Here is a 24,668-nt window from a genome sequence, read left to right as displayed (position 1 = left end):
GCATCACCTTGATAATAGCACGCATGTAAGGAGCAGCAACAGCAAGATTCGCGGGGCGCGTGTGCAGATAAGGCGCAAACTGGATCGCGATTTCTGCTATCTTTTCTTTTGTTTATTTCATTCTGGCTAACTCAGAGGCAGCCTGTTTGAGGGCATTGCTTTACGATGCGCGCTAAGGCGCGCGGAAGCGCCGTCACGTGGTATCTTTCATTTTTCGCGGGTTTTCTTTATCAGTCAGAATAAATGAGTACGCAATTAGTTCGTCACAGAAAATACCGCAGTTAGATGCCCCTCGTGGGTACCTACAAGTGCCTCATTGACACTTTAGTGGTTAGGACAGTAATTCTCGAGTTAGATAATTAATTACAATTAATTAGTTAAGTCTCATTAACGAAAAAATGTTGCCCGCTTCTCCACAGTACTGCAAACATTATGCACGAGGTTTTCTTCGAGTTACGCCATTACTCTTTTTTTAAATCTTGTTGCATGATAGCTGGGACACCCTGTATATCCCTTTTTGCATGGGGGAAACGCTTCCCGTGACCGGAATCGAGCATCGGTCCGTTGCTTTATGAAGCCGGCTTCTATCCGATTGCTCCATTTCGACTTGGTCGAAGCGAACGCCGAGCAGCAGGTACCGATTCACGCCGCACACCCCAAATCCAAACGTTAGGCCTGAGGAGTGCACACCCGAGAGTTGCTGTGGGTATTCTGGAAAAGTGGTGCGTACCTCCACAGGAGCACATACTTGCAGCGTGGGGTTGGCCAACCATGAGAATCCGTCTCGAGAAATCTTCGCGTTCAACTATCGTCGCCGCACAGCTCGCACGCGCAGAACGAAGCCGCCAGTGCAAACGTTGTCTGCTAGGCTGTTCCCACAATCACTACACAACCCCTTCCCTCTGGTAATCAACCGGCTGTCTGCATGGCCGTGTAGTGACAGTGATTTATCGTGCTCCTCTTTCACGGCAATAGGGATAGGCGGCTGGTTACAAGTGAAAAGGGGTTGTGTCGCACTTGCTGGAACACCCTAGCAGACGACAGTTGCACTGGAGGGAACATTATGGGCATGCGAGCTGTATGATATATTCGTTCGTTTCGCCTCATTCTACTGTGTTAAGGCGCCGACCCACCCGCCGGTCAACGCTCTCGCGAACTATTGAAAAATTTGGCGGCTGTGCACGTGCTCGTATCCTAAAGTCCCTTCATACGCTTTAGCTATGAAGAGACTTCGGTAGCACCACGTGCTCGTCGGAAACGGCGTTTCCTGGCGAACCGGACATATTCTTTCGCTCCCTCATGTGGCCCACCTGTATCCTCATGCCCCATATGCTATCGCACTATGAAGGCGTGCTGATGATGATGATAAGGAAGACGGATACTCGCGAAGGTGTCAGGGATAGCTTGCGCATAAGTTACGTAAAATTAGCGAATGTGAACGGAGTGGGTGAGACAAACCTGATATGCATTGTACGATTCCAGCGTATACGCAGCCAGAGTTTCCCGTGGCACGAGAGCGTCGCCATTAACGTACTGAAAGGATTTGTGGGTGCAGCGTAATTTACTGCTGACTTAGTTTACAGTGCAGCAGTCAAATTAAAAAAGAAACAACGCCCGAGCAGGGGCTCGAACCCTGGACCGTTAGGTTAAAAGCCTAACGCTCTACCGACTGAGCTACCCGGGCGGACAGGTTTCGGTTTCTTGAAGGACACCTAATATGGGTATTATTTTGTGATCTGTAATTGAGCGGCTCCAGTTCAAGGTCAGCACTGCTGCGCATGCGTAGCACAACTTCAGGCCTTTTGGCCTACTTCTGCTTGCAGAGACGGCGGTAGACCGCTTGTCAGTACCTCACTCTGCTACACTGAACTTGTAGCTCTGCCGTAACTCTCCATTATCTGTTCTCGGTTTACAACAGAGGCGCAGCATATGGCCTCCGTCGAGATTTGTTATCCCGGCGAAATTTGAGCCATAATTTCGGCAAAGCAAACAAAAAATTCTCGAAAACGCATTGTCCCGGTTCCTAATACGAGGAAATGTGCGCGACGAAAATCTCCACGGCTCTGCAACGTACGCCCTCCCGAGCGTGACAGGCCGGCGTTCGCTGATTATTACGTTCATTCGCCTAATCTTGTCTCGCATGCTGCTACTTGTTGCGCCTTTTTTTTTTTTATGTCGCGCACATTTTATAGCGGCGGTATTGAACTCGGCGCAATTTGTATACTTTCTCCTTAATCAAACGCCATCTTTTATGAAAATTACTGTTCTACCCTCTGTTTGCCCTCGTGTCACGTGCCAGCGCAGCGCTGTTAGGTTCCGTTTAGTATAACAAGTGACATATGTGGGCAACCGTCGCAAGGACACGCCTCTATTTTACTTAAACGTTTGGTTACTACCGCGGCGTAGAGGCCAGGATGCCGTGGTCTGTATGCGGGTGTACTGCCGAGAACACAAATTGTCGAAAGGGCGCTCAAGCTTGCAGAAAGTGTGTGGGCTGGAATTCCTCGTATACCTTATCGATCGTCACCGTCGGGCATCATGTATTCGTGTCCCCCCAGTGAGTCATCGTTTGACCGGAGGGATCAGAGGCTGTTTGGGAAGCAATAAAAGTTGCAATCTGTCGGGAACGATGCTTGTTCTGTTCCACATCCCATCAACGCTGAATGTCTTGCAAGTTTGAGGAGTTCTGGAGGAGAGAAGGTTTGATTCCTGTTCGAGCACCTCGTTCGACGCATGCGGCCGCGCGACCCCATCCGACCAACGTATGCATAAAGCACGACGTGCTGGTGCCGAGGCAGTGAAGGAACTCCGGGTGGGAGGTATATGGGCCGGTAATTACGACGTGCAGGGAACCGGGATATTGCAACGCCCGTTCGAAACAACGCCGGACCCGCCCCCGATACGATCGCTGCGCGAACTGCTTTTGTGCTTCGGCAGATGCCCTCGGCCGCAGCTTGTGCTGGGCCCCGCAGCTGCGCTCATTCCCACCAGCAACGCCTTCTACGTCATGAGAAAGCCTAGACAAATGCAGGGGTGACTACTCTGCTGGCGGTGTGAACGTCTGGTTAGAGAATCAAAAGCGATGCGACGACTGAAAACGCCGACTGACGGGGGAAGGGAGGACAGGGCGTCTGTAGCTAATCGCTTAACAAGTTCGGTGGGCGTCCGTATCTCGGCTTCGTTATCAAGTGGTTGTTTGCTAGCAGGCGCGTCCAAGAAGCATTGTGTGAGTGGGCGATCTAAGCGTCCCGCCGCCCCGTGTGAGCAGGTTGTATCGACCGCGGCGATGGGCTAACCAACCCAAAACTTCTGCGGCCCCGTCAAAGTGTTGCTGTTACTTCGCGAGGGCTCCGTTTTGTTCTTGGCAGTGTTTCCAAATGTCCGCCGGAGTAGCGACTAATCCAACTCGTGGTGCAGCCTGACGACACTCTTAAGCACTGTACTGCATTATTTCGTCAAAAAAGGAAAAAAAAAAAAAAAAGGTATGCAGGATGTTTTACTAGCTTTCTTGGATACGCTCGGTAGTTGAGAATAGGGGGTCAGTATCGTTTTTCGTATTAGGAAAGAACGTCTTCGAATTTAATTGTACGTCAAATTCGGCGGACGCAATCTCAGTTTTTTGTGTTGACGCGAGGATTGAAACGTCTTCTGCAATCGCTCGACGGCAAAAGCTGCTTTCCGTGACTTACAGTTGACATACGCAGTGAAATCTCGTCAATTCGAACCGCAAGGGGCCACCGTCTCAGTTCGAATTAATGAAAGTTCGAACTAACGAAAGCGAACAATAACAACTGTACACTGCACTTGGGAAGCAGTGGGGTATGCCAGCACTTTGATGCTTGAAAAATCCCGCGATTGCGGCCTGCCTTTCTTCCCTAAAGGCGACAGTCAGCACTTCTTGCTCTAACAAACGATTGTAGCGAAAAGCAGCTCATCTTCTTGGCCTTCTTGATAGCTAGAGAAGAGGCGGGCGGCGTTCCATCCGCCAGTGACTTCTGAGCGGACGGCTGCACTATGCTTCGTCCTCATCCTCCTTGTCGTCATTGGCAGTGGCAGGTTTTCCGTTTCTGACCTGAGATATGATGCCCTCGTCTGCCAACGCTCCGCATAGACCACCGCGTGCTCGCAAAGAATGCGTCTTCCAAAACGTTCGCCATGTACGATTTTGATTGGTTTTACCCTATTTCGCCTTCTCCGTTCCACGCAGCCTTCTGGTACGTTTCTTTGTCTGTGTGCTAGACGCCAAAGCGCCGGTTTGGTGGCGCATAGTTCGAATTATCCGTGGCTGAACCTACTCGGGTTCGAATTAACGGGCTTCTTTATACGTAGACATTTATGGAGACTTGGCCGGACCAAATCGTGCAGTTAGAATTGCCCATAAATTCGCATAAATGCATAAATGCTTTCTCTGTATAAAGCAGGAACCTTTTTGTCGTGCTTCCTTCACACTTGTTTATTGCGTATGACATTACAACTCGTGAATATGGCAGCGTCCACTGCAATCATGAAAGAAACCCGTGTGCTTGCTGTACGTTTGTACGTGTACGTTTGCTGTCCTGTACGTTTGCTGTCCTGTACGTCTTTTTTTTTTTCATTTCAGCGGCCTTAAGCAAGCTGGGCATCATATATTTGCGACTTCACCTAATCGGCGCCGCGTCTGGTTAAGTTTTCGTCACCTTCTACCCTGTATCAAGCGGCCGCGGTAACTGGTGTGACGTTTCTACTAAGCTGTGCACGCTTTAGTACGATAAAAATGAACTTTCCTTTGGTGTTCATCCTTTAGTACTTACCCGCAGTTTTAACAGTTAATAACAGCTACCTCCTTACTGGTGAGTTAATTGGTTGAGGCTTCACAGGGGCTGCGGTCCTGGCTCGAGCACCGAACCAGGACATTTTCTTCAAGTGCGACGTTTCAAGTGGCATGGATTTTGTTCGTGCACTATATACACACATGGCTGCGCTGGAGTCAATGCTTCGCGGTGCTGCTTCACCTGCAATGAAGGGGTAGTGGGGGTTCTTCCGGGTGCCACTCGTACGTGCAGGCTCGCTGTCACGGGCCCAGGTCTCAACGTTTGCATTTTTCATTGAGGTGGAACGTATAATGCACGCGAGGTCTTCGTGAGCGTTAAATAAGAGCATCGGGTCGAAACTAATGGGACGTGTTGGCACTTTGGCTTGCCTCATTGCAAACCGTTGCTGCAGCAATCCAACCACGAATTTCAGCCTGGAAATAGAAGGTTAATCTTTAGGAACGTCTGCAGAAAACAAATCTGTCCGACCGTTCGTCCGTCTGACCATTTGGCTTGTGAACCTCGATTCGTCGAAGAAAAGAAAGGGGCGGGGGAAGGGGAATCGGGAAATAAAATAAGGAGATTGAGGTTCAGCTTTGGCAGAGAGAAGTTTAGGCTTTATAACGGGAATCGAACCCTGCATGTTTTTATATAGGGCATAATAGGTGCGAAACTCGGCCAAAAATGTGCATCCTCTGTTTTTTTACCAGTCCTGGATAGTCCGCGGACACTTCGAGGATTGCCGTCGAACTGGAGAGCCCACAGGAATGCATAGGAAAATATAGCGCCCATATGCGTCTCGGGTAGTCCGCGAGCGGTCCGGAACTGAAAATGGGTATGGCTCGTAACTAAAAAAAAATGGCTGCCTATCTGCTCCTGTCATTTCAAATGTCGACGAAGGACGATAGCCGACTGGCGCCCCTATCAAGTAAATGCCTCCTTTCTCTTTCCCGCTGACCTATCATGCTGCTCCTCTCCCGTCTCGTTATTCCCCACGTGACGAATGCTCAAGTCAATTTAAATTTAAAATCTGACATATTACAGAACAAAGCGTTCCACTGCTCCAAGTCGGGTGCCTCGATGCCAGCGCTGCCGTACGGCGTAGACGCGCGTGAATCGAGTGACTCTACTACAACGTTTATAGAACCACGTTGCCCTACTCCAAGAGCGTACCAAACGGAAGGTGGAACCTATATAGTGGAATTTTTTGTTGCGTTTGCCGTTTGATTTCTTAAATGCCGCCAGGAGCTAAACTAGCGCTGGCAACACCAGACGACGGGTTTCTGCTGTTGATGTAGTATTTCGTTTGCTATCGCAAAAACCAAGCATCCATAATTTTTTTGATAAAAGAGCACTGCAAATATCACTCATGTATTCATTTTATGCCTTATATTTGAGTAATGTCTTGTTCTTGTTCAATAGTGTTGACAAGTATGAACATTCACACCGGACTTTGACGTTTAGATTTAGCTGTGGGTATATAAGACTATTGCGCAGTTTCTGTTTCACTTTGGCCGGGTGGCTGAATCGAGTCACAGAGAGACAGACAGACAGACAGACAGACAGACAGATGTACAGACAGACCAAAATTTCTGCCTTTAAGTAGCCCAAGAAAGACTATCGTCTTTAAAACGCTAAGCAGTCGCTGCTGACTGCTTATTGTGAGCTGTTGTAGCTGGAATTCACATCCACAGCTCTCACGTACGCAGCCACTCAGCCTTGGTGTCAATTTCTCGACCTAGAGAGGTGTTTCTTTGGGTCAAGAGGCGCTTCTAGGGCTTGCATTTTTTCTAGTCAGATTTTAGCCACCCCGTAGGAAGAGGCATACGTGTTATCAAAAGATGAAATACAGGCCACTGACCGGGTCAGTGGTCTGCGTTTTATATTTTGTATTTTGCTACCTGGCTAGGCGGTATGCCGTCCAAGAATCGACTTTATCAACGTGTAAGCAGAGTGTTCTGCCTATGGGCAACACCGGAGGGGTTTTGTGTTGAGGGGCCCGCGTAGAGCTTTCTGTTGGTTTGCATTTAGCTCCATGCTCTTCCGTCATGAAGTTGGCTTTCTCTCATTACGCGCATGCTTGCAGTGAAGCACGCTTGCGGTGAAGCATGCTGCATTGCAGGAATTTCCAGATCGCACGGAACACGGTGCAAGACCTTGTTACCTTCTTTGTACTGGTAGGACGGGGAGAAAAAGAACTCGCTCCTTTTTATTGCATTGTTCTGGGGAAGGTACCGGTAAGGCGGTTTCTTTAATGCGTAGCTCCTCAGCTGTGTTTACGGTTAATATAATGCAGGAGGGTTTGCTGACGGGCTAGTTGGTACATTTTTTGAACTTGAAGGAAAACAGCGCTAACATATTGGACACGTCTTTGCGCAACGCACTTCCGCTACGTGCACCATTCCACGTCGTGACTTGCGGGCAGAAAATGCATGCCGTGGTGAAAAATTCTGGATGACATTTATCCGTAGAAAGTCGTAGGTTACATGAAGCTCATTTGTATTAAACATCGGGAATTTTACGGGGAGTTTGCCTTACCGTGACGCGACACGCTGATGGAGAAGGATGAAGGGCGCGGTGGCCACTTTTAACTCATCGGGGAAGACGTGTGCTCGAGATGCGCAGTCGCGCTACCTTTTTGCACATTTATGAGCTAATAAACGCACTACAGCTTTGCACAGTTACAAATACTTTGTCACCCCCCCCCCCCTTCTCGTGCTTGAACCCAGTATGATACTTTCGTTTTATTTTGAGCAGCGAAGCTGTTTCGCAATTCATTGATTCCGGCGGTTCACAAAGCTCAGTATAACAGTATAACGAGAAGAAATCACCGGCACCGGCAGGATTCGAACCTGTGTCTTCCAGATCAACGGAGTCGGTCTTCCAGTCGGTTGTGTTACCCACTAGGTTTTTTTTTGTTTTCCACATGGTACTTATTGCACTACATGTCAATGTAGGAAACGATATTTACAACATATTTACAACTATGCACGCATAAAAATGAGTTGATTACGTACAGATACAAATTAGTTGATTACAAGCTGAAAAACAAAACTAAACACAACGAACAATTATGTACACTTAGTTTAAAACGGGGGCAACATTGAACAACTAATAAGGAGGGGATATCAATCAGGGCGAGAATCGTTTTGGTCATAGACGTCTTTAAGATTAATGATCACATGGCAGAAGTGTGCTCTGGAAGCAACCACAGAATCAGCGTGCCTATCCACCATTCGCGTTTTCCATAAACTATGCTGAGCGATTAGAAAAAAGCAATCAAATAGCACATCACCGTCTGCGTTCGCAGCCGAAAGTCAAACGGCTTACTCACATGGCTGGGACTGTTGGGAGAGGAATCACGCCATCTGCTCGACACAGAACACGTGATAGGGTACACGTTGCACCTGCGGGCGCCTAGTTCAAGTGTGCGCGCTCTACTCGTTCGTTCTGCTTCTTCGATTTCCTTCTTCTTCGCCGTTATAGCGTGGCGGCAGCAAAGAAGAAGTAAATCGGCTGTCATCGTGGACTTAAACCGTCGTGATGGCCGTGAAGATTGCGTACGGCTTCGCTACCTTCAAGTATTAAGCCCGTTCTACGTGGTGCGAATTTCTTCGGCGAATTCGCAGTTGCGGCTCCGCTCGTGCGGAAAAACGATCTATTTTCCTGTTTTCACTGCTGCGACAAATTGCCGAATGCCAAGCGGCGTTCAGAGAAGTTCGACTGTGCTAAAAATTTGGCGATTTGCCACAGCAACGAGAATAGATCGTTTTGCCGCTAGAGCGGCGCCGCAGCTACGAATTCGCCGAAGAAATTCGCACAATGTCGAACGGTTGATTGATTGATTCTGGGGTTTAACGCGCCGACGCAACGCAGGCGATGAGGCGCGCCGTAGTGGAGGGCTCCGGATTAATTTTGACCACCTGGGGATCTTTATCGTGCGCCGAAATCTCGTACACACGGGCGTTTTTGCTTTTCGCCTCCATCAGAAAAGCGGCCGCCGCGGCCGGTAATCGAACCCGCGACCTCGTGCTCAGCAGCGCGCAATGTCGAACGGGCTTTACGCGTTAGTGTGAGCCTCCTTCATTTTTTCACCCTTAGTGTGGACAAGCCTTGCCATTCTTGTTTTCATTTCTTAAAGAGCAGCAATGCCGGACCGCTAACAGTGTTTTGCGCACTTTGCCGTATTTGCCCCTCCCTTTTTAAGTTTGTGCACATCAAGCGTGTCGATGCGATTCTAGATAACCCGCTTAAAACTTTTTTTTCTCTTGCAGGTAAGCCGTATTCAACGCTGCGTTTGGATGAGAGACTCGCGCCCACCGGAACTGGAACGAGTGGTGAATCCGAAGGTGCGTTTTTCGGGCGGATTCATAGCGGCACTTTGGGCTGCGGTACTTGCGCGAGAACTTCCGGCGTCCCTCTGTATCAATCGTGCTGGCGTCTCGTGCCAGACCTGTGACTGTCCGCACAGTGGTGCTACCAACGATCAGTTTTATCTATCTATCTCTCTCCGTCTACGGTGTGGTCTCCAGACTACGAGCTTTTAAGTGCGAATGCACTTTATAAGCGACCCCAAACCATCCACCGCCGGCGTCGGCGGCGTCGGCGTCCGCAGTGCTCCTCTATATTTAAAGAAGAAACAGCATCCGGCGCCAGGTTTCGATCCGAGGACTTTGCGGGCCGCAGCCCGACGCTCTACCGAATAAGCCACGGACGCGACGCTGATATTGTCAGTAACGCGCCTTATATCTTTAACGCATTCAAACTACGTCGTCAGCGGCGTGCGTTGGCGACTCAGCGGCGTTATAGCGGCTTGATAACTGCGTGGTGTACACGTGATACTACAAACCCGATGGAAGAGATGGAAGAGAAGGCGGCGAGGCGGTGGGCTGCGGGGGCCGAGCGCAAGCGCCGCAAGCGGGCCGACAACCGTGCATTCGCACTTTCACATTCTCCCCCTCGGGGAAATGCGGGGGAATTTTTTTATAGTCGTTTTGAATCGTTAGAGTTGCACAAAGTTTTCATTTCATCTAATGCAGCATTTTTTTTAAGTATACGGTCCGATTTCCGCTTGCCTGTTTGGGCGATTGCCTCCGTTGTGGCTTCTTAAAAATTTCGTGTTTTTTTTTTTTTTTTTTTACACGACAGTGTTTTATGCCGGGGTACAACAAGACCTCACCGACGTCATATCCGTCACGGAAATGACATCGCCAGAAAAAGCTCCTCTGACGCGGCGGCGCCAGGTTTCGAGCCCACGATCAGTCTGGCCGCAACGGGAGGTGTCAGACCCTCTGCCGACTGGCCTGTAGCTCTACGAACGCGCGTTATATCCTTCCCTATAAGATTCTCTATTCAGACGGTGCTGGCGTCTATGAGAGGTGAAGCGAAGTAATTTGTTGTATCGCTAATGAGCGCCGATAGTTGGCGCTACTGCTGCGGGCCGCGAACTTTGCCTCTCGCGTTCCACAAGCTGAACTAGTCGCAACTCAACCGTCTGCCGTACACGCCACGGAGCACAACCGAAGTGGTCGCACCTTTGCCGAGGCGACCCGCCAGCAAGACTTCAGTCTCCAAGCACACCTACAAGACAGCTTCCGGCCTGCAAATCATGCTGCTTTCGCTGCAGCGGACCGTGACTTCACCGAACGATTCGCTGACCAGTTCAGTTTCGTTGGCATGGTTTGCGAGCGCCTGTGGTTTCAGTCAGACTTACGCAATGTTCCGGCGCGTGTAATCCAGTGTCTACCGTTGATGCGTCTAACGGTGCCATATTGATGAAATATAATTAGCGATGTTCAAGTTCACATCGATGCACAATAAACAATCAACTGCCCCTCAGAAAGCACATTTTACTTTCGTGTTGTACCGATTTCATGAAAGAGGGATCAATCGCATTGTTGTGTGTGTGTGTGTGTGTGTGTGTGTGCCACAGTGCTTTGATGGGCAAAAGGAAATGAGAAAATAAAATATAAAGAGACGGGAATATTCCTCGCGGTGTCACGCCGGGCGGTCCCTTTGGCGGTCTCCCATTTCCGCAGCGGTCAGCTGGTGCGTGCATTGCCGGAAAGCGCTCCTGCTGCCTTTACGCTTGCTGCTTCCTCGCAGGGTGACGGGGGGCGGACGCGGAATGAGACGAAGAAAAGAAGGCGGTTTGTTTGATTTCGAAGCCTTCTATGGCTTCTTGGTCTTCTTTTTTCTTCTCCGCTTCCCCATTTTTTTCTGCTCTTTTCTTAGCAATGGAGGAAAAAGCGCGCGCTTCTGTTTCGCTTGGTTTCCGCGTGCGGTCTTGGGCATAAAGGGTGTGCGCGTCTTCCCGACTGTGTGCGTTCCACTCGGGAGAACAGGGAAGGAGCGACGCGGAATAAAGGGAGGAGGCGGAGGCACGGTCTCTGCAGAGATTGCCTTACGGCGAGTTCCCGCTCGCATGCTGCTGCTGCTGCTGCATGCTGGCTGCGCGGCCCTGCTCGCGGAAACGGGGCGAATAGAGTTAGGAAGTTCCGTAGGCTTCGGAAAGTGGAAGTAGAAGTGCGGAGGGAAATTCAAAAGGCGACGTTCGGTAAGCGAAGGGGAAACACCGAAATGGCGCTCGCATTCGTACGTGAATCCCATGTAAACAGCAGCAGCAGCAGCAGCAGCAGGAACACCCATCACGCGGTTGAGCGCTGCGCTTTGCTTGTCAGGGATTCGCACGGAGATTGCGGGAGTGAAGCGAAAAGAGCTCCTTTTTTTTTGTTTTGCACAGAGCGCTCAGTGCGCACTTCACTTCGTAAGCGCGTTCGCACTTATTTGCGAAGGCTTATCTATGCGCGAGTTGTTTTCTCGGAACAGCGACGGTGTAACATATGTCGTTCGAAATCTAGGCAGTCAGGCTGATTATATTAAGTGCACACAGTAAACGTATAAAATAATTGTTCGTCATGGCTGCTACGTGGTTGTCGATGAATGCTACATTCTCTTGTACCCGTGGTGCTAAAACAGGGCCATCTCCACTAACGTGAAACCTGAGGAAAAGCGAAGTATGCAGTGTATAATTATATGCTTGGCGCCTTGGCGTTTTTGTCAACTGAGATTAAACCGTTGGGGGTAGAGGTATACAGCTTTGCTGTAAAGGTCTTTTGTCTTTGAAGCACGAAGCTCTCTAGCGCAAGGCGGGAACGAGTGTCCCAGTGTTTTTTAGTGTGCGTTACATTCTAGCGCGAGGCGTAAACGAGTTTGCCGGTGTTTTAGTACTGTGACTATATGAGACGACGGTTACGACGAGGACAGGAGACGGCAACAGCTCCAGCCCCTAAGGAGCTTCGCCCCTAAAAGGCCAGTAGCAGTTAGCTTCTGTTTCCCTGTATTAACGTTTCAATATTTGTGTTACTTTTTACTGCGGAGCTGTCTATGGCTGGGATATCGGGGCGGCCGCGCGGAAAAACTTTCCCCAAAATGTGAGAGGGAAAGAGACATTTGAGGGTGGAAGAGCCAACAACAAAAGCAAACACATTGCCGCTCGCGTTGAAATGGCCCGGAGCCATTGGCAGTGTATCACAGCGACCACGTCATCACTTGCCTGACAAAACAAAAAAGACGAAATGAGAAAATTTCAAACACAGGGAAGATTGTGTACCTCCATGTATTTTTCCAAGCGATATACATGGTAATCACATAGTTACATAAAATGAGCTTGATTACACATCACATAGTTACTAACTAGGGAGTAAGAGCTCTACCAACCACCATAGCAGCTTCCCTGCCCAACCACCTTCCCAGGGTGGTACTGCCGAAGATTTTTTAGGGGCTCGGGCTGTCAGCGTCTAATGTCGTCTTCTCATGTCGTCGTAGTATCATGTAGTCTCGGTAACGGTACTAAAACACCGGCACACTCGTTTTCCAACGCCTCGCGCTAGAACGCTTCGTACTTCAAAGACACGAGACTTGCAGCAAAGTTGTATACCTCTACCCCCAACGGTTTCATCTCCGTGGGTAAAAACGCCAAGGCGCCAAGAATACACTTATACACCTCATGCTTCGCCCATCCCCAGGTTTCTCGTTAGTGGAGGCGGCCCGGGATTTTTTATTTTTTCCGAAATGGCGGGGTGGAGGTGGTGGATAATTCGAAGCGAGAGAACACAGTGCGCGACTGTGTCATGGCGCGACGCGACTGTGTCATGGCGCAAGATGGCGCAACTGGCTACTGAGAGCGGCTCCTGCAGGGCGACCCCTTCCACCCACGTCTAGCGGCGCGCGGTTCGGATCCTGCAGAGGCGAACGCCCCCGTGGTGGCGTGAGTGGCCGTCAGAATCAGCATGAAAGGAGACGCCAGCCGAGGATGCGGCGGCAGGGAGTCGAAATCCCCAGTCCAGATGCGCTCGTTTGTTGTTTCGCGGGATCGCGTGTGCGCGGCTGCGCGCGGGAGCGATTCAATTCGCTCGCCGAGAGCGCACGAACGCCGGGAGAAATCAGCGGAGGACGTCTCTAAATTAAATTTTCCCTTCTCTAAGGAAGGAGGGGAGAGGAGAAGTTGTACTCCGCCAACCGGGGCAAGGCAGTTTCTGCGTATACTTTTTTTTTTTTTTTTTTGCAATTTTATTCTTTCGTTCGACCCGACGGGGGGCCTTCGCGGAGCCGTGAAAGCGGAAAGTGCTTTTGTGCCTTTAAATCTTCACACGTCAACGTGTGCTTACCGCTTTCCTTTTTAGTCTCTACTATTCAACCGTCTTTGTTTTTGTCGTTCTTTCTGTCTTCCTCTGTTTCTCTTTCGCCTTCTGGCTACCTAGCCGACTTCTGTTAACAGACAGTTCGCGTTTCTTTCTTTTTTTTTCGAAAGAAAGCTTTCTTGCTCTTTCAGGCCGGCACCGGCGCCGAGAGAGAAAATTGTGCTCGCGGGAGTGAAACCTGTGCCAATTCGTTTCGATAAATTTTGCGCATCGCTATGACAGCTAAAGTTCCCCTTACATTTAAGAGTTTCGCAGTGGCACAAGTTCTCTGAGCGTCGGCACTCGGCTTGTTCCTACTACAGAAAGGAAAGCCGAAGGCAGCGATGCTCATCGCATGGAAGCCCATTCAGCGCGTATACATCGTGTACGCTACCGCCAATGAGGAGTGGTAGTCGTGGATTTGCTTTTTGGCGTGTAGGGAGGGGCACTATGAGGTATCCTTTCGCCTCAGCCGCGTTCTGGAATTTGTCAATTTTGATGACACAGCCTGCGCATGTCGTTTTACGCTAGCACGCGGTAACTGCGCATGAAATAAATGTAGATGTTGCTTGCTTCAGGCCCTCCGTATATTGTGGTCGGCAGCACGTTTAGAGTACGCAGTGACACCTCACAAAACGACGTGCTTTCATTCAGTTATCCCTCCGATGCGGACGAAAGAACGAAAAAAAAAAAAGACAGTACAAGCGCTGTACTGTATTTGTCTGTTCTTTCGCAGCGCTTGTACTGTTTTTTTTTTTTTTCGTTCTTTCGTCCGCGTCCTTGCGCTGTTTGTTCTAATGATGTATAGCCAACTAGCCCAAACCCAAGTCTTAGTTAGATTTATTTCTCCGAACAAGCCTCCGGCCTCCGTCAGTGCAAGGCCCATCGGTCTCCTGACTAATAATTATGCGTGCCGCCTGTCAGCTGCAGGGGTGATGATGTAGTAACGCAGCTCACGACTGCCCGCGAGGCCGACGTCAGTCGCGATGGGGCCTCGGGTGGATGCAATAATATGAGGGGCGCTTGGTAACTGCCTATCCCTTCAACCTCGTACATATCTCGAGGAGCTGTCATCTCAGACGCTCGTGGGAGGCCAAGCAGTTTCAGACGACAGTGAGGCATAAATCGGGGCAGCGTTAGACTTTCCAGGTGCCGTGCTGTAATGAAGACGCTGCCGCGCTGCCGCGCTGCCGCACTGGCTTCGCTGTGCTGAGCGAAATCGGTGGCGACATGTTGCGCTAGCTTCAGAGTTGGGCCGATCACCGTGTACTATAGCTTTACAGCTTTGCATGATTTTAGCATGTTGTAAAATCCGAGATTGTACCGTTGTTGTTTGTATTATTATTATTATTATTATTATTATTATTATTATTATTATTATTATTATTATTATTATTATTATTATTAGTATTATTATTATTCTTTCTCTCAGTACGCCAGTACGAATGCTTTGGCTTTTCTCAGACATTTAATAACTACTGATTATAACCATTATTATCATTATTGTTGTCGTAGTTCCAGGCTAATGTTGGCTAGGATGAAACTGAACTGTCAAGGTTAGCCAGACCAGACGCCTGCCAGACCAGACTTGATACGCCAGACGGGCGTGAAGGTGACATGGAAAGTCACTTACACACGCAAATAAATGCACAAATAGAAGCACACGTTACACGAGCACACAATTATTGGTCATATGACTGTGCAGTCATATGACCAATAATTTACAGTGTTCTGTCGGAATTATGTACAGCCGACACTAAATGGTGATACTTATACTGAAGAGCCCGCATATTAAAGGGCTTGCTATACTCTATATTGTAGAGACTCGGGGCAAAGGAACGTTGCGCAGACGGCCGCTGTATAAAGGAGACGGTGGTATATCGGGAGGAAGAGGGGCCGAAAAAAATCCCGGGCCATCTCCACTAGCGTGAAACCTGGGAAGGGGCGAATCACGCAGTGTATACATGCGTATTCTTGGCTCCTTGGCGTTTATGCCAATGGAGATGTAACCGTTGGGGGGTGGAGACGTATCCAGCTTTGCTGTAAAAGTCTCGTCTCTTAAAGCACGAAGCGCTCCCGCGCGAGGCGCAAACGAGTGTCCCGGTGTTTTTTTAGTACGCATTACCGAGCGTTCCAGCGTAGGCGTAAATGAGTGTCCCGGTGTTTTCTTAGTACGCGTTACGAAGCGTTCCAGCGCGAGGCGTGAACGAGCGTCCCAGTGTTTTTTTAGTTCGCGTCACGTTCTAGCTCGAGGCGTAAACGAGTAGTGACCCGGCGTTTTAGCTCCGTGAATACACGAGACTACGGTTACGACGACGACAGTCCGAGCTCCCTAGGGGGGTTCGCCCTTAAAAGGAGGACGTAGTCACTCCAAAGTGCTGCCCGGATCGTCGAAGGTGCGGCACGTGCAGACGCTGCATGGAACAGCGGCTGCCGATCGCGTGCAGCTCGATGCTCACCGGTGTCCAAGGCGTGCAGTGCACCGTTTCCTGTCCGGCTGTGCGGAGAAGTGCTCGCCGCTGCCCGTGCCGTAATTAAATTATCCTCCTTCCCGCTCCGCACGGTCTGCGCCCAAATGGATTGGAAGAAGCGGCCGAGCGATCCTTGATTTTTGTCTCGCGAGGATTTCAGGCTGCAGGACCGCTTTCATGAACTGCGGATATTTAATGATTTCGGCTTTCAGTACTTGAACTAGGTGATTTCATTGTTTTTGTTCATCCTCAACTCGCAAAGTGGTTGTCGCTGCGCTTTATTGTGATAAACTGGCCGTGCGTCATAATTGTATTTCGGCGCGATTTATTTAGTGTTTTTCTGCTCGCTGTTCCTTTTGCTGTTGGCCATGCATATAGACGTATACGTAAAGTTATTGCTACTGGCCAGAACCGCCGCGGTTCCCGGCTGAACGAGTGGTAATAGGTTCTTGCCGTCGGGATTTCTAGCAATGACATGTTAATTTAAAGTGCGGGATTGCTGGGTGAGATTTGATCAGTTCCGCTGTTTTGTTTCTACCTCAGACACGTCCACTGCTGGGTCGTCGGCTCCAAGTTGATCATAACTGATTACATGTGCGGACACAGCGCGCTGACCTAAAAGAAACATTTGCCAGCGCTTTCGTATTCCTCGTCGGCAGGCTGGGTAGTCCGCAATAAAGCGTCCTCACATTTCGTCGGGTAATCTGATCACTCGAGCGTGTCTTTCCCAACAAGGGCCCTCGAATGAGAGCAAACCTTAGGCCCTCCCAAAATACGCCTTTCGCGCGACCTCTTGAATCGTATCTTCTCCAAATTCGCGACCGGGTTTACAACCGCACAGCCGAATACGTTTTTTTTGCGCGCAAGTATAAGTGCGTACTCGGTCGCAGCGCCGGCGATATCAACGGCGTTTGGTGTGCCCGCGCATTCAATCCGCTTTCTCCGAACAAGAATAAAATAGAAAAAAAAAAGTCTGGCATTACAGGAGCGACGCGAGCGTGGAGAAGCATTTTGGAGGCATTTCGCTTACCCTCCGGTACATTTTCTGCAGAAAGGCGCGGAAGCAGGGGAGACTGGACGCTTTCCTGCTCTTCCCGCGTGCTCTGAGGGAAAGCGAATCTGCGCGCGGTCCGTGTTGTGTAACGGAGCGGCGAAGGAGGAGATAAAAGCTAAAACGGGTCCGTTTTACGCCCAACGACGTCGTTTTATGGTTTCGGACGGCCGCGCCTTTCCGGCGTGCGTCGGACAGAAGAAGGGGCCGGCTTCGGCTAGATCTTTGAGCTTTCAACGGCGGCATGTGCGCGCGAAGCCCGAACTTTTATCGCCGCCGCCGTGGACGCGTATGTTTGAGAATCGACGCTACTATACGCACTCGCAGCGTTTGTGCTTGAAGCGGTAATGCGAAATGTGGAACAGCAGTAAAACTGGACCTATCGCCGACGCCCGCCTTCGTTTAGTTACGGGGCTGCGGGAAATTGCGATATCCGGATTCGCGACCCGAGAAGCTTTCGTCGCACGTATTATCAAACTGATGTCGCTTGTCCCAAACTCGGAGGGTTTCCGTCGTATTTCCTCCCTGAGCTTTCTTTTGATCCCCGGAATGATTAACAAATTAAGAGTAAAATCCCGGGCCATCTTTACTAACGTAAAACCAGGGAGGGGCGAAGCAGTGGAAAGCGTATTTTTGGCGCCTTGGCGTTTCTGCCTACGGAAATGAAACCGTTGGGGGGTAGAGGTATCCAGCTTTGCTGTAAAAGTCTTGTGTCTTTGGGGCCCAAAGCTCTCTAGCGCGAGGCGTAAACTGGTGTCCCGGTGTTTTTGTAGTACACGTTACGTTCTAGTGCGAAGGTACGTTCTAGTGCGAAGGGTTTCCCGGTGTTTTAGCTCCGTGACTACATGAGACGAACGATTGCGACAACGACGACAGGAGACGCCAATAGCCCTAAAATATTATTTATTTATAAACGAGATAGTCGTTCGCGTCGAGATGCATGTTGCTGGGTGGACTGCAGAGTCGTGCTACAGAATCAAACCTGACAGTTTCTGCACTTGGGTTATGTAATCGAACGTCGTGAAAGCTGCACTAGAAGGCGTAAGTAAGACGAAAAAAGAAAGACCCTTTCGTATAGTGACTTGGCATTCAAGTGTAAAGTCTTTAACACACGGGCAAACTCGTAGACGATGACGATTTGAGAAAGGGCACTTCGAAGAAACGGTCGGCGCGGCGGGCAGCATTCGCTGTTGTATGACAATCGTGACGCCAGAGGTGCAAGAAACGGACGCAGCACTTGCGGCACGCGATAAAGCGATACAGACACTAGGCGCGATGTGCCTTCAGAGGAACCCAACCTTGCCACAAATTTTCGTGCGTGCCGCGTGCGTGCGTGATCGTTTTTAACTCGTGCATTGTAATGAAGACAAACTCAGCAATGTCGTTCGAATGATTCAAGTTTATGGGCACACGAGAGAGCAAATTTGAATCGCATCGAAGCCATCCAACAATATTCACTACATCATAAGAAGTGCCTGCGTGTCGTTCTAGTCTTTTTTTGTTGTTGTTGTTGCTGTTGTTGTTATTGCCATTGCTTGCCTTTCGCTTCACAGAGTCCGCCCCAGAATTCACAGTACGTTCCCTACGCCTTATTTGACTCTGAAAAACTTGCGGCCGGAAACCTGTGGTGTGTGCGTGCGTGCGTTGAGTCAGCCGGGAGAAAATCTGGTGTGCGTCGGGGTTCCTGTGTTGGCGCACGTGCGTGTTCGTGCGTCTGGGTCCGCGCACGGGTGTGTCTTGTGGAGACACAGCTGTCGGGAGACAGTGCCGCTGCAATCTGTCGGGGAGATCGACGGCGCGTGACAGAGGACGCTGCCGTCTCCTGCCGCACACACAGAGCTACGCAATGCACGCTGCGAGGGGGAGAGACAAGCGACGAATCAAGACAGAAGGAGCCAAGTTCAAGAGCGGGCGCGTAGCATTCGAACGCGGTCCGTGCCCTTCCCCTTCCGCGCGTGCTCGAGCGCGCGGTCTAATTTTAAGAGCCCTTGGCTGGGGCGTCGTATGCAGCGCCTTCCATTCGAAGCGCTCTCGTTCCTAATGCGAAAGGAATGGCCTCTCCCCCAACGATGCACTTCCGCCCCCTCTGCTTACGCGTGCACACACACACACCGTGTGCGTTCGCGGCGCCGCTTTTGAAGCAGCCGCGCGTCGCTCCGCGACGCATTCGGCCGGTCGCCTTTGCCGCGCGGCGCGATCTTGCGATGCCCTCCGACGATGTTTCCTTTCCCGTTGAAGTGGTGGTGCCGTCGTGGTTTTCCTGTCCGACGCGATTGCGATCGAAGTTCCGTGCGCGCACATTCAGCGCGCGTGCGTGTGTGGCTGTCTTCTGGGAAGGCGACGTCCGCCCCTATCTTCTGTCACGTATTGTCTTCCCCCCGCCTCCTCCCGCTCTGCCTGCCATCGACCTGACGGGGGGCAGATGGTTTCTACAAAGGTTGCCCCGTCGGATGCTGCGTCGTTTCGGGCGCGAGAGAGATAGGGCGCCTTGTGCTCTCACATTGCAACCCGCTTGTCTCGGTCCGCTCGTTTGTTTCGCCTCTCCGTGCGCGTGAGGACGCGCATTGTGGCGTCTTGCAGCGCGGTAACGACAAGTAAACGTTTTGTCATTACGCGCATGCGAACGTCGTTTCGATGGAGAAATACGCTTACCAGGCACGGTCCTCGTCCAAGAGAAATTAATACCGTTCTGTTCCTATTTTTCAGGGGAACATACAGTGTTATCGGAAGAAGCAACGCTTTTGATTGTAGGCGCACTTTTACTAATGATCTGTAACGTGCCTTCAATGGGCCTTTTTCCAGTATCGTAGCCCTCTTGCGGCGGCCTCCCGAACCATACTTGGGCAATATAGAAAAAACGCCTCCTTTCTTTCCGCCTGCCCTGAGCAGTTGAGGAAGCCGTTCCAGACGCCACACATGGTTTTGGTGGCAGATAAATTTTTCGATGGCAGTCGTAGCGCCTACCTGTCGGCCGCTTTCAGGGCTCAGAAAACAGGTCAGCGCTTAGCTGGCTCGGCGTTCCCAACTGGCTAATGTAATATGGCGTCGTTTTGTTTACATTCACCCCCTGCCCCACTCCCCCTGCAAGAATGGCGGGTCGGTCGCTGGGAGCGAGAGTAGCGCATGCGCAAAGCGCTACTGAAAAAAGGTCTATTGCTGGATCACCCGCGAAGCGTTGAGCGGAGAAATCGTAGCGCCTCTCCATGCCCTTGCTCGTCCCAACGTGTTAAAACGCGCGTGTGGAGCTTCCATCTGCGCATGCGCCCTGCCTTGCAACGGCGTGTGACTCACGGGCACCTAGTGCGCTATAGAAGTTATATGCTTGTTTTTACTTGCACTCTGACGTGCACTTGTCGACAGCGAACGGAACCTATAAAAACTAAACCCATGCAGTTCCAACCAGTGTGAAATCTGCTGAAACAGCCGAGCTGTGGTTCCCTTGTGTCGGCTCGAACGTCAACGGGCGCTCGCCCAAGAACGGCAGCCCCGTCGCCGCGCAAATTCTACGGTTCGCGCAAAGGAATCGGCAGCCAAATGTCAGTGGAACGAGGCTCCCTCCCCTCTTCCTTCGCTAGCGGGAGGCAGAGGAACTCACCCCTGCGCGACCACTGCGCCCATTATCGGTGGATAAGAGAAGTGGCTTCTACGAGTCTGCTCCTACCCTTGCGTGACGCACGACCTTCAGCAGACGGACGAAAACGCTCGACGACCTGCAAGACCTTCGCTGTTAAAATGGTGGGAGTGAGTGCATTGAGTCAGCACGTGCTGGGCACTGCTTGGTTGCTGTTGAGGCCCAAGCACGTGGGCGCATGATAACGACGTACTCGCGCACCGTCGTAATCGCCCATAGTAGCGCATTACGCCGTAAAAAGTGAGCAGCCCCATGGCAGCTGCCATTACGACCTTCGACTAAGCGAGGCCGAAGTAAAGCTTCCCGTGCGTTTAACCGAACACAAACGCTTTCGCATTCCCAACAAGAAAAATGAAACCCCTTTCCCAAGAGAAAGATGGTTAAAACTCAAAGGTTCCTCCCGTGAAACCTGAGCCAAGGTCCAAAATTCAAACTACTTCGCTCGTGTCGGAACGGCGCAATCGTATAGACGTCTGCTTCTTAACGCGAGTGACCCGGGTTCGATTCCGACCACGCGAAGCGTTTTCTTTCTTGAGAAGCTTGTTGTGCCTTTTAAAGTGAGCTGTAAAGTTGGCTCTCCTGTAGTGCGTTTTGCGCGACGAACGACGTCATCAGTGAGACATAGAAAGCTTCGCTTTAAAATGCTTAGGTGTCCTCGGACTTTTCGCCTTGTCCGGTACAGCTGTAGATGGTATTCACTGAAAAGTTTAGCTGTCAATTTCTTCACTTGACAACGCTGGAAACGGCCACGGACCTGGCGCGGCTTGTGCCACTGCGCCCGCACGCCGAAAAAACAAAAAAAAAAAAAAAACAAAACCGGCGTGCGTCGTCTGCTCCATTTCAACCCGATTCTCAACGGTGGTGTCAACAGAGATTTTATTAATCGTACTCACATTGGAGTCGGGGCACTACTTTGCGTTCGGTGGGGGACAGTTTGGAACATCAAACACACGTCGTGTGCGTACGCGGACAAGTACCGCCATCCCGCGGAGCCCGACGTAACCAGTGTCGGCGCACTCACATGGTTGCCTGCATGCGTGCCTCGCCAGTGAATACAACCTATAGGCACAGTTTTAACCGTACAAATGAAACACTGTTGTGTAGTGTCGTTGCTAAATATTTTTATGATAAGAATTACCCAGCTCGCTTCGATGGACGAGGCACACGGCGGCGATAGGCGATGCAGAGCGGAGGAGAGACCGCATCCCGGCAGGAGCCAGGGCACAACAAGGGTGGGCGTGTCGCGCGGCTCTGCTTTCCTGCCGACGCCGCGCACTGAAACTGCGTGATCGATGGTGGCTGGCGTGCAAAGCTCGCGGCGGGGCACCGGATTGGCTTGGCTCGGCACTTGTTTCCGGCAACCACGTGGAGCAGCACTGCAACACAAAGCACGCGGGAGGCCGGTTCGCCGCGTCGCTCACTACTATCTCGTCTGGATTTCTCCCGCAGCTTCGCTAACGTGGCTAGCTTCGCAGACCTGAACGACGCGCAGCGAGGCCGCGCCCCCACGTATATAACTCATCTCTCGTTGGCGACCGCTCGCAATAGTCATTTTTATGCGCCACACTCGTTACGCCGGACGACCGGCTCAGCGCGCTGCGGGCGCTGGAGGAAACTTGAGTTAACGCCTCACACACCCTCGGAATGCGAAGTCGAGAAAATGTGGATCTGTAAGCGCTGTACGTTTGGCGGCTAATAAGGGATAAACGAAGCGCAAACATTTATGCGCGCTTTCAGCGCACCCCGGCGCGTAGGCGCGGTCAACGGACACATTCTGAAACACTCGGGCCTCGTCGATTATCTATTTTCGGGGCCTGTTGTCTGCTAATATTCAGCACGCAGTCGAGCGTTCGTTTTGACACTTGTCTTATTTTCCAATGGGTGGTGACCTGGCTTCACTCGTAGACTGCTGCTACACAAAAAAGAGAAGCTCTTTGTTATAAGACTTTTTACGGTAGAAATCAGAACGCTGTAAAGTAAGAGGGAGATTAAAACAACGCTGAACAAATATTTCTTGAGGTCACAAACGCCCGTGAGGCGGAACTATGCAGCTTGCTTCGAAAACTTCTCAGCACGTAACTGCAGCCTCCACTGGCGCGGTTTTCTAAGAAAGCTGCTAAGCTCCTTTTTGTGGCCAGGTGGCTGCGCTTCAGGGGAAACTTTCAATTTGTACAAACTTTTGTGGCACTTGTGAACTGCTGGAATGACACATTTCGCTTAATCCGAGTTGTCGATTAATTCGCCCCTCACTACGAACGACCGGCCTCCTGGTTGGTTAACTCAGTTGGTAGAGCGGCTGCCCCAAATACTAGGTGAGACTCGGATTCGAAGTGAATTCCGGGCCCGCTGAATTTTTCTTCAGCCGCAATTTACTGGCTGTCGCCGCTAAAAGAAGAACGAACGAAACAACAGTGACCTCGCAGACGGCGGCTGTCATCGGACGGTCCAGTAGCTGCCGACAAAGCAAGTGCACCCTCCGGACGTCTGTTCATTTTTTTCCCACACGCCATCAGTTCCGGGGCGCCCGGAGCTCGAGATCACGCGAGATTAAGGCCGAGACTGATGACCCTTTGCCGGAGCCATAGACAGAGAGAGCACCGCTGCTGCTGTCCCGCCAAGCCCGGAAAGTGGAAGTCCGGGAAGAGAAAAGCGAGACGTGTGGGAGGCAGGAAGAGGCGGCGTTTTTCTTGGCGCGCATTCCTGCTTCCTTTCTGGGCAGGCGTTAGCCAAGCGCCATATCGCGCCCTGGAGGGATGCCATCGCACACAGTAGAGATGCTTCGGGCGAGCACGGGGGCGCTGTGTGTGTGCTATGCGGGGCGGTGGCTAGACATGAAGGTTAGCGACGCGACTGAATCACTTGAGCCGCATTCACCTCGAAGAAAAGGAGGCTGTGCATTGATCCGCTAATTCAGCACTGCGCTGCCGAAAGCCGCAGCTCCCTGGGGATTCGCGCAGCCTTGTGTAATATTCTTGCACTCCTGTGAGCGGCACGTGAGGACAGGTGGCTTCCACCCTTGTGGATGCAACGGCCTTGTACGCCGCGTTTAGTGTAGACGTAATCTTACGTGTACTCTCTTACTCTCGAGGGACAACTCCAGCGTTCATTATCTGTGATTGCGCTACCGTGCCTCTCCCACTGTTCACCAAAATGGACGGTCATATTACGGATAATCAAGAAAGCATCGACTGTCCGACCGGCACCTCTAAAGTAGACCAATTCTCAAATGAGCGTAAACTTCGAGCAGTGGTGTGTTTGAGCGTGTCTACTTTTGCCTTGAGACCACCGATTCCAAGCAAGCCAGCGCGACGGCTCGGCTGACCTCGCTGATCTCCATTAAAGTCTCTCTCTCTCTCTCTCTCTCTCTCTCTCTCTCCCCCCCCCCCCCCCCCCCCCCCCCCCCTCTTTGCTGCGGAACTTATGAAGGGAGCGGATGCCTTCCTGCCCACCAACGCGGACCCGGAGTGCAGAATGCGCGCGCCTTCGGGAATTCCTCCGCGCTGGCGAGGGAGCTGCCGGCGGGGGGCGCGCGCGTCCGTAAATTGGTAGGGTGCCTCGATGCGCGCCCTATAAATTGGCGTTGTGGACAACTCCCGGTGCTGAGACGTGAGACGGGAAACAAACGACCACCTTTGTTCGCAGTTAGGCGGCTGATGGTAATGCGCCTCCTGGAGTCCGGGAGACGTGGCGGCCCCTCCGACAGACCGCGGATAGAGTCACTAAATAGTGACACTAACCGCGGATATCACTCATGGCGGGACGGAGTCATTGAGGAGGCCGGCACGGCTCTTGGGAAGAGAAGGTGGTGTGATGCGCCAGCGTGTGGTGCGTACCGGGGGAATGAAGGTCAGGAGGCAATGTTACTTAGCTAGCCAGGTGAAGTTAGCCCAGGGCAAAAAAAGAGAAAATCTAGAGGATATGCGTCCCGTAATATAGCACGCGATTAAAAAGGACTATGCACACGAAGGCACGTGTCCTAACGTGTGCGAACTCTGGCGTAACTTTGTATTGAGCCATGCAACGAGAACGAACGCTACTGGTACG

At 51.2% G+C, this 24,668-nt stretch overlaps 1 protein-coding gene and 1 non-coding gene across 2 annotated transcripts in view; one reads left to right on the top strand and one right to left on the bottom strand.

The window, feature by feature from the left end:
• The window catches only part of Fra (neogenin protein frazzled), a 260,099-nt gene that overhangs the window by 25,188 nt on the left and 210,243 nt on the right, over positions 1-24,668 (top strand). The gene's annotated exons all lie outside the window — the stretch shown is intronic.
• Trnak-uuu (transfer RNA lysine (anticodon UUU)) lies at positions 1,612-1,684 on the bottom strand. The gene has a single exon. It is a non-coding gene; the product is annotated as a tRNA-Lys (tRNA).

This window comes from Haemaphysalis longicornis, unplaced genomic scaffold, assembly GCF_048455015.1.
Source record: "Haemaphysalis longicornis isolate Haplotype H1 unplaced genomic scaffold, Haemaphysalis longicornis Haplotype H1 scaffold_4, whole genome shotgun sequence".
NCBI lineage: Eukaryota > Metazoa > Arthropoda > Arachnida > Ixodida > Ixodidae > Haemaphysalis > Haemaphysalis longicornis.
The sequence above is the reverse complement of the archived record's forward strand: the minus strand, read 5'-3'. Positions and strand labels throughout refer to the sequence as shown.